At 36.5% G+C, this 15764-nt stretch overlaps 1 long non-coding RNA gene across 1 annotated transcript in view; it reads left to right on the top strand.

The window, feature by feature from the left end:
• LOC116152998 (uncharacterized) overlaps positions 1 to 15764 on the top strand; it is a 65418-nt gene that overhangs the window by 9026 nt on the left and 40628 nt on the right. The gene's annotated exons all lie outside the window — the stretch shown is intronic.

Genomic DNA, 15764 nt, shown 5'->3' with positions numbered 1-15764 from the left:
CTTTTGATGTCCTTTAAGGCAAAGAAACTCAAAACGAATGTGAGTAGAAACATATATTTCAGTCAGAATATGATTCAGATCTTCTGGGTCTGTCCTTATATGGACTACCTTGAGTAGCAGCAAAAGCTGGGATTTTGTGAGCATCACTGCTAGGTCATGGTCAGAATTTTTTGTATTACTATGATTCCTAACATGGTATTCTTATTTGCCATTGGGTTTCTAAGATACTGGAACCAAATCATAGCTACTTAACATCGAGAAATTATTGTTTTAAAAATATTGATTTCAGGTCTCCAAACATGTCTCTTCTAGCTTCTATTGTCAACAGATTTCTAAAACCAGTTTCCCATCTCCAGCCTGTGTCAGTTAGCTTTCTTACTAGCTTAAGAAAATATTGACCAAAGCAGACTGTAAAACAGGAGAAACAGGTTGCAGTGAAAAGGCTACTTTTGCTGGGAAAATAGAAAAGCTGCACTATCCTTAACATGTATATATTGCTAAGCTTTGTGGTCACACAACATCTCCGGGATTGGTAACAAGGATACTTAATGATTCAAGAGAATTAGATTCTCTTTTCCTCATCTATGATTTTGCATTATCCTGGTTAATCTTCTTTGGGAGGTGGGGACTATAGGCCCCCTTTGAAGGACTTTTCAACATCAATAATATTACTACTATAATTAATACTATATATTGCTCTTGAAGATTTTTTTTTTCATAGAGTATTTCAATAAAAACAATCTTATGATTGAGGTAGGTGGTGTAGGTTTAGGATATAGACAGTGCCATTAAGCTGGGCCAGAAAGTTAGGGCCCTCTTATTTGTTGTCATACTATTGAATTTGAATGACTTTGGACCAGCCTTACCTCTACATTTACCACCATTTCCCCAGCTTATCACATATTACTTCTGGTCTGCAACTTTGCACCTAACAGACGTCTATGTACACATTTGGATCCACAAACTCTGCCAGAACAAAGCTTGGGCTAGTATCCCGCACTACAAATGAAAATTCCTGAGTGGAATTCTCTTGTTTCTGGAGAAGGAATTCACTTGAAGTATCAGTGTTTGCCTCATCTATTTTTTAAGATCTTAGAAACAAAAAACTGTGTAAATATTTATAGAAATTACCTGAGCCAAATTTCCCATTCTCATCATAAATAAGGAAGGGAAGACCTTGAGGATGGGTCATTTCAGATTCCTTCCTCTGATTAAGAAAAGCTATATGGCCAAGATGGAATTACAGAGACTGGATTTACCCTCCCACCTGTAACAACCAAAACAAAATCAAAACAGACAAAATATGTGAAACAATGATTTTCAAGGCACTGGATATCAGGCAATGAATAACAGTGATTCTTGAAAGAAGGGAAACATAAGAGATGAGACCAACTCTTACCCCAGTGTATTCATTTGTGGGAGTTTTCAGGCCATTACATATGGAAAAGGAGCCCAGGTAAGACAACTGAAGAGACAGAGGTGAGAGTCCAGGGAGATCAAAACAGTGAGAGTTAATAGGACGAGTGACAAAGGGGAGGGACCTGCACAGAGAGAACACTGACAGTCTGCAGAGGGACCCCTGTCAAATATTCAGCAGGGTCTTGATCAGCACATGCTGCTGAGGAAACTACATTGGGCTCAATAAAGAATCCTCTGGAAGCAAGCAGTAGAGGGAACCATGTCTAGAGCACACACATGGCCAGGAAGAGTGGCTGTTCTCACCAGCCAGGCTGGAAAAACTCATAATTCATAAGGCACAGGGTAGATTATTCAAGAAGGTCCTGCCTCATTAGTGGGGAATAATTAGCCCTAGACTAAGAACTGCTCCCAACCTGTTAAACAAACCAAAAAAGCAAAATCTGAAGGGACCAAACTGTTTCCAAGTAACTTATCATCATTCCTAAACAAAGCTCAAGAAAATCTATTGAGAATTCAAGAGTATCCAGCACCCAACAAAATAAAATCCACAAAGCATGCATGCTGTCAAAGACTACTAGGCATGCAAAGAAATAGGAAAATACAAGCATAATGAGGAAAATAACCAATAAGTCAAAACTGACCCCAAATTGCCACAGATGATATCATTAATAGAGAAGAATATTAAAAGTTACTGTGACTAATATTCTACATATTCAAAAAGTTAAGTAGAGATTTAAAAAGAAGATCCCAGTCATATTTCTAGAGATGAAAAGTACAATCTTCAAAATGAAAAATACACTGGATAGGATTAACAGCAAATTAGATATAGCAGGAGATAAGATTAGTGAATTCAAAGGCATAGCAATGGAAACAAAATGAAACATGGAGAGAACAGAGAATCAGTGAGTTGTGGGGCGACTTCAAGCAGCCTAGTGTATGGGTAGAGTCCCCACAGGAGAAAAGAAGGTAGGGACAAAAAAAAATTTGAGAAAACATGTCCCCAGACTTAATAAAAACTATAAACCCACAAATCCAAAAAGATCAACAAAACTTAATCACAAGAAACATGAAGAAAATTACATCAAGGTCGCAGGGAGAAGTCAGTCTAACTGAAGATTGTGCAGTTCCTAGAGACGGGTACCAAGAGGTTATGTCACAGGTTTCTTGGGTCCTGATGTACAGTGTGAATAAATGCTTGCAGCTCTTAGCCCTTTTTTAGTCAATAAAGCACTTTTTAATTAATACTTTTCTTTGTATGTAAAGGAGGAACCATAACTCTGTGTAGCTGTACATACAATACTTTTCTCCTAAAGAAGAGTTAGTGCTCTTATATTTTTCATTTTTTGTCAAAGCAAGAAGTAAATACCTGAAAATTATTTACATATAATACATATTATATATAATATATGTAACTAAATATAAAATAATATATATTATATGTAGTAATATATAATATATATAGATAATTATATAAATAAAGTGGATAGTTTTTTTTTAAATTGTCCAAAAAATGTTGATAAGGAGGAAGAACCTTATCTAGAGATAAGAGATGTGTCACATACAGAGCAATAAAGAGTGACTTGAGATTTTTCTTGTTGGAAACAATCCACATAAAAACACAATGGAGCAACATCTTTAAAGTAGTAAAAGGAAAAAACTTGTCAGGCTAGAATTATATGTCCTGCTAAAATATCTTTCAGAAACAATGTTGAAGGAAAGATAGTTTCAGACATAAAAAAGCTGAAAGAATCCATTAGCAGCAAACGCTGTAAGACATGTTACAAGACATTCAGACAGAAGAAAATTAAGAATGAAATTAGGAAAAGAATTGTATGTGTAACAATAACATATGTAGTCACATAACATACACAAAAATTAAAATAGATCAAAGGTAAAATTTAAGAGCTACAAGTATAAAACAGTTAAAAGTAAAAACATGATTATAATCTTTCATGACCTTGGATTAGGCAATAATTTCTTAGCTATGACACCAAAAGGACAACCAAAGAAAATCTAGATATATTTGACTTCATCAAAATCAAAAACTTGTGTTTTAAAGGACACAATCAAGAAAGTAAAAAAGACAACCAAAGGAATGGGAGAAAATATTTGCAAATTATAAATCTGATAAGGAATTTGTATACAGAATATATGAAGAAGTGTTACAACTCAAAAATGAAAATATAAATAACTCAACCTATAAATGGACAAAGGATTTGAATAGGCGTTTCTCCAAAGATATGCAAATAATCAGTAAGCACATGAAAAGATATTTGACATTATTAGTCATCTGGGAAATACAAATCAAAACTGCAGTGAGATATCACTCCACACCCACTAGCATGACTCTAATCAAAAAGTCAGATACAGGCATACCTCCTTCTATTTCATTTTGCTTTATTATGCTTTGCAGGTAATTGCATTTTTCACAAATTGAAGGTTTGTGGCAACACTGTAGAGCAAGTTTATCAGTGCCATTTTTCCAACAGCAGTTTTTCACTTGGTGTCTCTGTCATTTTGGTAATTCTCACAATATTTTAAAGTTTTTCATTATTATTATTTATGGTCATCTGTGATTATTGATCTTAGATGTTATTAGTATAACTCACTGAAGGCTCAGAGATGGTTAGCATTTTTTAGCAATAAAATATTTTTAATTAAGGTATGTATATTTTTAAGACATAATGCTATTGTACACATAATTGACAACACTATAGTGTAAACATAACTTTTATCTGCACTGAAAACTGAAAAAATTATATGACTCATTTTATTGTGATATTAGGTTTATTTCAGTGGTCTGGGACTGAACTTGCCATATCTCTGAGGTATGCTTAAAATAAAAATGTTGGTGAGGATGTGGAAAAATACACATCTCTTGTTCATTGCTGATGGGAATGTAAAATGGTGCAGGGTCTTTGGAAAACAGTCTGGCAGTTCCAAAAGTTGCCAAACATATAGTTACTATATGACCCAGCAATTACACTTGTAGATACAGCAAGAAAAGTGAAAACTTATGTCCATACAAAAACTCATACATGAATTATAATAGTGGCATTATTCATAAAAGCCACAGGTGGAAACAATTCAAATGTCCATATACTGATGAATGTATAAACAAATGTGGTATATCCATACAATGGAATATTACTCAATCATTAGAAGACTGAAGTACTGACATAGGCTAAACATAAATGAGTCTTGAAAATGTATTCAGTAGGGAAAGCTAGACACAAAAGACCACATAGTATATTATTCCATGTGCACAAAATGTCCAGATATGGCAAATCCATAGAGTACAGAAAGATGAGTGGTTGCTAGGTGTTGAAGGTTTGGGGGGTGAAGTGGAGAAGATGGAAAGGGACTGCTAAGGAATATGGGGTTTCTTTTGGGGGTATTGAAAATGTATCATAATTAGACAGTGGTGGTGGCTGCACAACCATATGAATATATTAAATACCACTAAATTGTACACTTTAAGTGGTAAATTTATGGTTTGTTAATTACATCACACTAAAGATGTTTCAAAAATGGATGTAATCAGGAGGAAACCAACATATTTTCCCACTCTCAAATCAGTTGCACAAACTCTCCTCCATTTAATTCCTCTCATTCTCTCCTTCATCCATCCCAAAATCTCCACTGACACAATCTTCCCAAGGTCACCAATGACCTGCATTTGTCTAATTCACTGTCATCCTCTTTCCTAATTTTACTCAGTCTTAGCAACATCAAAAATAGTTTACCACAGAGGGGAGGGTATAGCTTAGTGGTGGAGCTTGTGCTTAGCATGCCTGAGGTCCTGGGTTCAATCCCTAGTACCTCCATTAAACAAACAAACAAACAAACCTAATTACCTCCTCCCCCCAAAATGAATAAATTTTTTAAAAAATTTAAAAATAGTTTACCACATTTAGGAGTTTGGGATTAATAGATACACATTACTATATATAAAATAGATAAACAACAAGGACCTACCATATGACACATCTTCAGAACTATATTCCATTTCTTGTATGAGCTGTAATGGAAGAGAATCTGGAAAAAATGTATATATATGTATGTGTGTGTATATATATATATATAACTGAATTGCTTTGCTGTATACATGAAACTAACATTGTAAATCAACTACACTTCAATAAAAAATAAGGAAAAAAAATTTACCACTGCGTCCTTTTTGGAAAAGCATCTTGTTTTCTATTGTTCCATGAAATCACATCTAGTTTTCTCTTATCAGATTTGTATAACCAGCTGCATATGCATAATTTTCACTTAGATCTCTAATAAATACCTAAAACCTAAAATGCACATAACAGGATTATTGTCTATTCATTATAACCCCGTCCTACACATACATATCAGGCCCATTCTACTTTTTCTTTATCTTTCTTATGAAAGCTAACTTACAATTATTTACCCAGATGCTCAGGCCAAAAACTGAGTTATTTATCATTGTTGATTGCTCTCTTTCCCTAAAATCTTACCAATTCATTGGCAGGTCTTAATAGTTCTAACCTCAAATATATGTTGAATCTGTACCCCTCTCCAGTTGTTTATTCAAAGATATCAAAGAGGGAACATGGCATGGTGCCTGGGGGATTAGATTCTATGTGGTCTTGTGGGCCATTGTAAGGATGTTCACCTTTATTCCAAATGAAATGCAGGGTTTTGATCAAAGTACTAACATGATCTAACTAAGTCTTTAAAGGTCACTCTGATTTCTGTGTTGAAATTAAATTGTGTGGGGCAAAACTGAACATAGGAAACTCAGAAGGCTGTAATAATTTTTAAAAAATGATGGATTGGACTAGAATGTTGGCAACAGAGGTATAAGTGGTGATTGAGTTCTGTGTATAATTTTAATGTAGAGTCAAAAAACGCTAACAAAGTATATGTGGAGCATGAGAGAAAAAGAAAAATCAAATAATGATACCAGGAGTATGGACTGAGCACCTGGAAGGATGGTCATGCCATTTCCCATCCCACTGAAGGGGCATGTTTGGGTAGGAAGAGATAAAAAGTTTGACTTTCAACATTTCCAGTTAAAACCATTTATCAGATATCCAGATAGAGATCTCAGGTAGGGATTTGCATATATGAGTCTGGAATTCAGAGGAGAGGGATGAAGAAATAAATTCTGGAGTTGTTCATGTGCACGTGGTATTTAAAGCCATGAAAATGAATGAGATCACCAATGTAGAAAGCATGGATAGAGAACAGACTGTGAACTGAGCCCTGGGGCCCTCCAGCCATTAAAGGTCAGGAGGATAAGGAAGAACCAGCAAGGACAGTGATGACAAAGCAGCCAGTAAAGTAGGACAAAACCCGGTGCGTGTATTAACATTTTAAGATGGGTGGGGCTGCACTGTGCTTGAATGCTGGAAGTGATAACCCAGTGGAATAGGAAAACTGGTGATTCAGGTGGAGGGATGTGATTTCCTGGAGTGACGCCTTTGAGCAGGCAAGGGAGCATGGGGTTGGGATGCTAGAGAACATGTTAGTCCAGGTAGGGGCAGGGCAGTTCGCTCATAGTCACAGAAGGGAAGGCAGTATGTGGCACAGATACAGAGCAGTAGAGAGATGTCTCAGTGGGAAGTTCTGGAGGTTCTCTTCTGAAGATCACTGGGAGCGAGAAGGTCAAGGAACTGAGGCCATGGTAACTATTACAGTCAGCAAGAATTCTTGTAGGAGTAGTGTTGGATGGAATGATGATGAGCTAGGGGCTAAAATCTTCAAGGAGTAGGTATAGTCTTCAGGGGGCTCCCCTTCAATGAAGGATAGCCATATATAGTATGGTGGGAAGAAATGAGATAGGCCCAGTGGTATGAGGCACATGAGAGAAGGAACTGGTACTACTGGTGAGGGCTACCGGGAAGCCATGTTTCCAGGAAAGACAAGGTCACATGGAAATGCAGAAATTCATGGATTAAGGTTTTAGTTGTCACAGTCACTACTGACTGGAGTGCTGTCAAAGTTCAGTGTCCAGGGAGGAGGGATACTAAAAGTCCCTAAAGGCAGGGGCAGGTCTGTACAACATAAACCTCCCGGATACCAAGAGCACACCTGTTAGGGATCTAAAGGTGGAAAGCACATTCAGAGAGGATGTTGAGGATTCTCTTACTTAGGTTCCTCCAGAAAGCAACATGGATTGTAAGTGGTTTAATTGGAGGTGCTAGGAAGACTAGTAAAGGAAGAGGAGAATGGTTAGGGAAAGGGAAACAACCAACGGTGCAGTGTTAAGCCAGGTGCATCCATGGGAATAAAGGTTTATCTGCAGGATAAATTACAATAAGCAGAATTTCAGGGTCAAAGGACAAATATGGTTGTAGTTTTAATACACATCTCAAGTTGTCCATCACACAGAGTATACTAATTTCCATTCATACCGGAAATGTATGAGAGTGTCTATTTCTTCATACCCTCCCCAAATCTATGTTCTATTAAACTCTTTGATTTTTGCCAATCTTCTGGTTAAATGAGTATTTCAGTGTAATTTTAATTTTCTTTTGTCTTATTAGGAGTGAGGTTCAACAGCTTAACATACATTTAGAAGCATTTTTTATTTCCTTATTTTTAACGTGCAAACTGCATGTTAATATTCCTTGTGCATTTTTCTTTTAGGTTACCAGTCTTATTATTGATCTGCAGAAAAACAGCCATTTGTGATAATGAGGTGCAAATATTTTTCCAACTCTTTGTGCATCTTTGAAATTTCCTTGTGGAATTCTGTCTATTCCTTTCCTTCTTCACTGCTGGTCCAAGCCTCCTTCAGCTCCTGTCTGGACTAGGGACCCAACCTCCTACCAAGCTGCTTCCACTCCTCCCTCCTGCATACTATTCTCTGTGTACAAGACACAGCAGCCTTTGTAAAACAGGAGTGAGATCATCCTCCCTCCCTAAAAATACCCCAAAGGCTACTTCTCAGCACACTTACATCTGAACTCCACTCCACTACGACTGCGTGAGTCACACCTTACCTACTCCTCTCAACCCATCTTCTATAACTCTGTCCAGAGAATGACCTTCTTTCAGACTCTTGAGCAAACTGGACTTGTTCAAACCTTATGGCTTTTGTGCTTTGTGCTTAATACTCCTTCTGGCAGGACTGTCCTTCCCCCAAACTTCACATGGTTTGTTCTCTCCTTCACATGGCCTTCAGCATGCATATCATCCCTGAGAAGGACCTACCTTCTCTATCAGAGTCCAAATGGCACGTGCACCCATGCCCATACCCCCAGTTCTCAGGTCTCTCTCTGCCTCTGTGTGTTATCTTGGTTTTAGTACTTAGCATAATGCCTAGAATTTAATAAGACTCTTAATATTTTACCCAAAAGTATGCCTCATAATAAAAGGATACTGTCTCTACATTCAGATTCTTGTCTTTCATATTTTAAGGCATTTTCTAAATTATTTAAACCACGATTGTTTGGGGAAAACAAACTGAAATTAATACTAATTTTAAAAGCTTATTCAGGTCCTTTGACTGAACTGATATAAAGGGGAATAAAAAAGGAGGCATGATAATGTAAACAAATTTCATTTTTGTGGCAGAGAGGTGGGGTGGAGACAGTATGACCTCCCGAGGATGATCATGTAAATGTGCCTTTACTATCACTTAAATGGCAATGTAGCAAGCATGAATATTGTGAAGATAGATGGGGGGGAATCTATCCTAATATTCTGTGATAGATACTTATAGCTTAGAATAAAAATTACAGTTGACAGCATCGTATAACACTTAAAGAATGCTCTCACTCAAATAATTTTGATAATTTTAAGAAAAGTAAAAATGATATGCTCTAAGAACCCCAAGAAGGTGGTGAAGGCAGCCTCAGTCTCTTGAGTCTCCTGATGAAGGATATCTGCCTGAAGAACTACCTTGACTCACAACAGACTTAATAATAGTAAACCGGAAAACAAATTTTTGTTTTTATTAAGCTACTAAGATTTTGGGTTGTCTTTTTTTTAACTAAAGCACAATCTAGCCTGTACTGACAAATACAGCTATTTACTCTACATTACAATCTTGAATTAACCTAATCATCTGAAGGTAGCTTCTTATGGCTTATATGTTTTTAATCTTCCCTACATTCTTTTTTTATTATTATTTTTTTTTACATTTTTTTATTGAGTAATAGTCATTTTACAATGTTGTATCAAATTCTGGTGTAGAGCACAATTTTTCAGTTATACATGAACATATGTATATTCACTGTCACATTTTTTTTTCACTGTGAGCTGCCCCAAGATCTTGTATATAGTTCCCTGTGCTATACAGTATAATCTTGTTTATCTATTCTGCATTTTAAAATCCCAGTCTGTACCTCCCCCCACCCGCCCCCTTGGCAACCACAGTTTGTATTCTATGTCTATGAGTCTGTTTCTGTTTAGTATTTATGTTTTTTTGTTTTTTGGGTTTTTTTTAGATTCCACATATGAGTGATCTCTTCCCTACATTCTTTTAGGGACAGAGCAGTGAATAAAATAATACTTACATAAACAAGTAAATTTGGATATCCTGTCCAGAAACAGTCTCACCTGTAAGTATAAAGTTTTTTAAATATTGGTTAAAAAATAAAAATAATTTCATCAATTATTTAATTCATTTAATAAAAAGTGTCATCAACTCAATATAGAATTTTTACTTATTCATACTAATTTGTTAAGAAATATCATAACCACAGTGCTTGAAAAATAAATTTGTGGATCTCGCTTTTAAGATGTCTCCATTTTCACAAGAAATATAAAAACGAAAAGATTTTATTCTAAAACAAGAAAAGAATGCACATGGGCACATGCATTTGGAGTTAGGAGTGTTAATTCACCAGGTACAAGTCTTAGTTCACACTGTTAATGTCAAGAATCAGATCTTCACTTTCATAAAACATGTTAAAACCATGTCATGGAAATACCTGCTTTAATTACTGTAATAACATTCTATAACAAGATGTGTTTCTAATAGCTGTATTTTCCATATCCCCATTTTCCACTGGACATGAGGATTTCTCAAAGGCTGGCTTGAGGCACCACCCAAGCTTCTTGAGACTATCCATAGATAGTCCCTCTTCTTGGTGCACGTTGCATGGAAGTCTGCTCCCTTGGAAAACCAGGGTTTTGAGTGAGCTATGCTTGGTGGAGAGGGATGGCATTCTCTGGAACAAGGGTAGAATAGTGCAAAGCTCATCATTCCCATTTGAAACATCCCCTCCTAGGTTTCCCACGTCCTTCTTTATTCACTCCTTCTAGATCCATCCACCAAAGGACACATGGAATCACAGCACATCTCTTGCCATATTGCACCAGCATGTGCTAGCACATCTTTCTATGTAGCAGTTTTTTTTATTTGGTTCTTTCTCTGCAGTTCTTGACTCTAGAATCTTAGACCACACTATATTCACTATGATATATAGAAATTCTATAATTACATGCATTGGTATGAGAATCAAAATAATTACCAGTAATGCCTCCTATTATTATTTACCACTTTATTAAAAAGAGGAAATGTACTTTACTGCCCACAATATTCTACAAAACCTTCTTTTGTTTTAATTATGAAGTTGTTATTGTGAAGATAACTCTTGAATCATCGTCATCTAGCTTGGAAATTTCACAGAATTCAATTACTAAGTTAATGTCTATGGCCTGGTTTATAATAATTTGGTGTAAATCATCCACTGTTCCAGGAGAGAAACAGCATGGTGTAATGGTAGATCAAGGCCCTCCACAACAGGCAGTCGTCCTGGATTCTCATGCTCTCTGAGTTTCAGTGAGACCCGAGCATAGCATTGAACCTTACTGCAGAAAATGAGGACATGGACATAATTACATCTTAGTGGTTACAATAAGGCAAGATCGTCTCTTCAGACCTCTTCTAACACTAAAACCATTGGCTGGTTTAGAACTAGGGCCATATTAAGAATTGAAAGTTGTAGAAATTACTTTACTCTTTTGGGTGGAATTCTATTTATCCAGAGATAATATGTCTGTCTATCCAAAACCCTTAGCTAGATAAAAAAAAAAAAAAAATTACCTGTCCTTTTAAAAAGAAAAAGTACCCAAAGTACCCAAAGATCTTTTAAATTCTGATGTCAAATACTATGCCTCTGGGAAAGAAAGGAAAAAAAAAAAAAAAAAAAAGAATAGCCATTGAATGAATGTTCTGTGACTCAATACAGCTCTTTTAAGAAGTGCCATCATATTTTTCCCTTTGGAGTATAACACATTATAAAGGTCGAGCAAGGAATTATTTCAAGTTTTTCAGGTCCAGGTGGTTTTACCTGTGGATTAAAAGGGCTGAATTCTGAAGAACGCTGTTTTGGCACTCTAAAGCATACTTTCTTCTACTTTCTTAAGTCTTCTCTTACCAAAGAGAAGTAAAATGACAGCACATTTAGATTTGGAAAAGTACTGGTTGATAGAACACACAGCCACTAACACTTGGGGATCAGTTGGGATGGAACAGGGGAAAAAAAAAAAACCCCAACCCTTCTTCAGCCAGTTCATTAAAAACATATCTGTTTGAAATCTCTTTTTGATTTGTGGCTTTCCTTGATGACTTCTCCAGACATCTGCTTTTATTCCCCTACAAGTTATTCCAAAGGATAATGAAAGGTGGGTAAAAAAAGATTTTTCAGGCTCTATGGGAAAAAGAAAGTGTAGATTATTTTTTGTCCTTGCTTTAATCATTCTTTCCATGACTCTCCAGTCGGCTTCATAAACTATTACTGAGATCAAAACAACAATTCCTGTTATCACTCTGAACGAGTATCTACCTGAGTAAATGTGCAGAAGTTTCTTTTCATTGGCCTGCTCAGAGCAGAGCCCTTAGAAACACACAGCAAAGAACGTATAACCCGATTCATTAAAAGTGGATTCGTCGCTGACAAGAGTTCCTTGGACTCTTAGCAGGTATAATAGCTTTGAAATGAGACTCAAGTGTCATTTCATTTTATGTAGCTATAGATATGTACCTTTTGTCCTTAATGATCCCATTTTTTCTCTACTTTTGTTGTCGCCAGCTCTTCCCAGCTGGAGACAATAATGTCCTTCTTGTGTTGGACGAAGCTGATCCCTAGCAGATCCTGACCAGGTCAAGAGGTTAAAGCAGTTTTGTTAGCACTACCTATAGATAGAACCTAGAACTATTCTTCCTGGTTGGTCATTGGCATGGCTGTAGGAAACTCTTAGATTGGAGCCCATGAACATATTGTAGGATTTTTTTTCCCCTCAGTTACCCACCATATTTATTCAGATCGTGAATTCTCTCTGCTTTCCTTGCTGGACTTGGAGATACACCCTGAGCTGGAGATCACGGGACTCCAGCTCCCTCTTCGGCTTGCACCGAGCCTCTTTCCTGTGGATTCTAGCTCCTGCCGAGAGGCTTGCTGTGAAGAGAGTTCTAACCAACATCAGATGGATTCCTGAGATTGTTCCCCACCCGACTGATGGGGACCCTCAGTTACTCAGCCCTGAGGCTGTCATGTCCTTTGACTTTTGGGCACTTGACTTCCTGGCTATTCCAGAAGCTAGCTCCTCAAGACTGGTTGGTATTCTCATGCCCTGTTCTTCCCAGTCTCAGCTTCTCCTCCTTTCTCAATTATACATGTTGCTGAGGTACCAGCATGCCCCATGTCTGTCTGGCTAGTTGAAGATACTAGGGTGTTTATCCCTATATGAATGCAGTTGTTTTCATTAGTTTAAGATAAACTCATTAAAGATTAAGGCATTATATCTCCAGCTTTCCCTAGACACCTCATTTGCTGACGTAGAAGAAAATACTCTTAAAGCCCTTTGAAGCCCTTGAAGCCACTACTCAATTGACCCTAGAGTACTGTACTTATTATTTATAACCTATCTGTCCACTTCTGGATTTATGACATATATGAATGACACTTCATGTACCTACCTAACAGACATCACAGCTCCTAATGCCATTATTTGATAGTTACTGGACTCCTCAGAATTTCAGAAGGCATTCCTTCTCCTAATAATCCAATTTATACCTAAAGTTGCTCTCAATTTAGCCTTCAACCCAATTTAGCAAAAATAAAACATGATGCTGATATCTAAATTATGTGATTTTATTTTATAGTCTCTGGCAGCTGAGAGATATCAAAGTTGTTACTGTGGCACTGGAGTTTGATTCCCCTCAGCACAACTTTTTGTAGTACTGAGTTCTTTCCTTTCTACTAAAAGCATTTTTCTATCAACACAGGTTTTAGTTTTCCTTTGCCTCCTAGAAATCTTTTCCTTCCTGGCATCTTTCCCAGATTATTTTTTCAACCCTATTCAGAAACCTTCACTTTCTCCACACCAAATCATAGAGAAGCATTCCTGGCTGAGATTTTTTTTTTTTTCCTCCAACCTCATCGTTTGTAATGGAGATTAGATTCTTCTTCAGAACACAGAAAACAAAACTGGTAATAATCTCAATCAAAAGCATAATTATGGCACATCTAGGGCATTGGAAGTTTTGTTGGTGTCCCTTTTTCCTGTGCTCACAGGGAACTGCAAACTTCTGTGGTTCTACCAATAAATGACCAGGCAAGGCAACTTGTACGTTTTTGTCTTGGTCACTAAGAACTCTGGTTAATATTGTTTTAAAACCTGTCTGGCGTTTGTTTTTCTCTCAGCTACTAATCTGTTAATCTGATACATATTACTAATTTTCACCTTATGAGTATAGTCGTCCCCTCTTAGCCAAAGAGGATGCATTCCATGACCCCTAGTGTATGACTGGGACCACAGATAGTACTGAACGCTGTATACAGTTGACCCTTGAACAACAGGGGTCAGAACTGGTGACTACTGCACAGTACAAAATCTGCGTATTACTTACACTCTGCCCTCCATATCCACAGGTTCTCTGTATCTGAAGTTTTTCTGTATCTTTGGTTCCTCTGTATCCATGCTTCCTCTGTATCAGAAGTTATGAATCTGTGGATTCAGTCAACCTCAGATTGTGGAGTACTGTATTATTTACTACTGAAAAAAAATTCATGTGTAAGTGTACCCATGCAGTTCAAGCCCATGTTGTTCAAAGGTCAACTATATACTGTGTTTTTTCCTATGCATACATAACTATGTTAACATTTAATTTTATAAATTATACTACTCAGTCATAAAAAATAATAAAATAATGTAATTTGCAGCAACATGGATGGACCTAAATATTGTCATTCTAAGTGAAGTAAGCTAGGAAGAGAAAGAAAAATACCATACAATATCATTCATATGTGGAATCTAAAAAAAAAAAAAAAAAAGAACTTATTTACAAAACAGAAACAGAGTTACAGACATAGGAAACACTTATATGCCTAGTATGCATGAGGTCCTGGGTTCAATCCCCAGTACTGCCATTAGAAAATAAGTAAGTAAATAAACAATTAAACCTACCCCCCCTCCAAAAAAAAGACAACAAACTTATGGTTACCATAACATAACATAACATATGGTTACCAGAGGTGGGGGGTGGAAACGGATAAATTGGGAGTTCGAGATTTCTTTCTGATTGAACTAATACATATAAAATAAACCAGTTCATACTGTATAGCACAGGGAACTATATTCAATATCTTGTAGTAACTTATGATGAAAAAGTATGAAAACGAATATATGTATGTTCATGTATGACTGAAGCATTATGCTGTACACCAGAAATTGACACAACACTGTAAACTGACTATACTTCAATAAAAATATATATACAAAAAAATTGTAAATTAGGCACGATGAAATTAACAACAATAACATAGTAAATAAAGTAAAACAGTTTTAACCATATACTCTAATAAAAGGCATGTGAATGTGATCCTTCTCTCTCTCTCAGAATATCTTATGGTACAGATTTAATGCCTTTTCTATCTTAATGAAGAACATATCACACACTAGCTATAGCTTTTGGAGTTTGAGGTGCAACAGCAAAACTAGTACAAATTTCTTTTTCCTTCACAATTTCATGGATAGAAGATTTGTTCTTACCATAGATCTTAGCAACTTCAGCATACATTTCTTTTTTCCTTTCCTTGTTGAGAACTTTTACTTTTTCACTTAAAGGAAGCACTGTAGTGCTTCTCTTTTGGCACATCCGAATTGCCACTCTTGCACTTTGGGGCTGTTATTGAGTAAAATGAAGGTGACTTGAACACAAACACTGTGATACTGTGACAGTTACTCTGATAACAGAGAGCTACTGAGTGACTAACAGGCAGGATGTGCTGGGCAAAGGGATGATTCCAGTCTGGGAAGGGATGGTATGAGATTTCATCACACTACTCAGAAAGGTGTGCAATTTAAAACTTTATTTCTGGAATTTTCCATTTAATATTTTTAGAACACAGTTG

The sequence above is a fragment of the Camelus dromedarius genome, chromosome 4, assembly GCF_036321535.1.
Source record: "Camelus dromedarius isolate mCamDro1 chromosome 4, mCamDro1.pat, whole genome shotgun sequence".
NCBI lineage: Eukaryota > Metazoa > Chordata > Mammalia > Artiodactyla > Camelidae > Camelus > Camelus dromedarius.
Note: the sequence above shows the minus strand (reverse complement) of the source record. Positions and strands in the feature narration are given on the sequence as shown.